Source organism: Pteropus alecto, unplaced genomic scaffold, assembly GCF_000325575.1.
Source record: "Pteropus alecto unplaced genomic scaffold, ASM32557v1 scaffold78, whole genome shotgun sequence".
NCBI classification, from domain to species: Eukaryota; Metazoa; Chordata; class Mammalia; order Chiroptera; family Pteropodidae; genus Pteropus; species Pteropus alecto.
Window position 1 is genome coordinate 13,727,976 of NW_006443124.1, and position 1,333 is coordinate 13,729,308.

The window sequence follows — 1,333 nt, forward strand, 5'->3', positions numbered from 1 at the left end:
AGCCAGATATTAGGCTTTGTGGCCATACGGTCTGTCACAACTACTCAGCTCTATTGTAGCAAGAACAGCCACAGACAACATATAAATGAAGGAGGGTAGCTGTGATCCAATAAAACTTTATTTATGGAACTGAAATTTGCATTTCATATAATTCTCTCATGTCATGTCATTACTCTTCTTCTGATTTTTTTCCCCAACCATTTAAAAGTGTAAAAACCACTCTTAGTTTATGGGCTATATAAAAACAGGCATTAGGCTGGATTTGGTCAGCTGATTATGGTTTGGCCACCTCTGCCCTAGGTGATTGGTTCTCAAACTTCAATATGCATTAAATCACCAGGTGCCAAACAAATTAAACCCATCAAATCCACCACGTGAATTCTCAAACATATCTCCCAGAGACCATAGTTCAGTTAGGAGCCCATGAAGCTGTAAATTGTTTGCAGGTGGCACACAGTAGGCACACAAAAAATATTCCTTGATTGAATTAATAAATGCTCTAAAAAGCATTTCAGTGAGTGGGAAACAGGCTGCTGACCACACTTGGAGAACTGCCTGTTTCAAGCTGAAAAATAGAGGGGGAAACTTGGTTTCAATTTTGAGAACCCTCAGGAAAGTGTCTAGAAAACCTGGGGAAATTGCTTTTGCCCATCCTCCTTGCACATATCTAGTTTCATTCTGCCTTGAGAGGCAGTTTCCTGACTATTGTCTTCGTTCTTCAACAGACACACCAATAACTCTTCTGCAGGCCTTTCAAAAGTCTTGCCCTACCGGCTACACTGTCTTGCAGCTCACACTTCTGCCCCAGTGATGGGGACACCCCGACACCACAAAGGCCCTTCAGGCCCCTCTCTCAGGACACCAACAGCACTTCTCCAATGTAGAGAGAACACCCACAGCTCTTCTCTTACAGCACACAGTCCACCAGACGTCCCACTCCTCGGGCTTAAGGGAGTAATTCTGTCAAACCTGACTATTGCTCCCTTTTTCAGGTCACTCCCTCCTCCAAACCGAAAGCCCCACATCCCCATCCCCATCCCCATCCCCAGGAACCCAAATCTCAGGATCACGGCCTCTCTCTGCCTAACAAACTTCTGGTCGTGCCCAAACTTCTTAAAGGCTCAGACCCCCTTTTCACCGGATTTGTCAACTCTTCCACTTTCTGGGGCCCCGAGGGGCCAGGCTCCCCTTTCCGGCCGGGGGGACCTAAGGAGTGAAAACATCCCATTCCTCTTGTCGGGGAGCAGCTTTAAGACGGCTGAGGACCCAAGCCTGGCTTCCGTGGAGCCCCCGGGCCCAGGAGGACAGGCCCGAGCCTATGCTGTACCCGCAC

General features: G+C 47.8%; 1 protein-coding gene across 10 annotated transcripts in view; it reads right to left on the reverse strand.

The window, feature by feature from the left end:
- TRRAP (transformation/transcription domain associated protein) overlaps positions 1-1,333 on the reverse strand; it is a 114,653-nt gene that overhangs the window by 112,612 nt on the left and 708 nt on the right. The gene's annotated exons all lie outside the window — the stretch shown is intronic.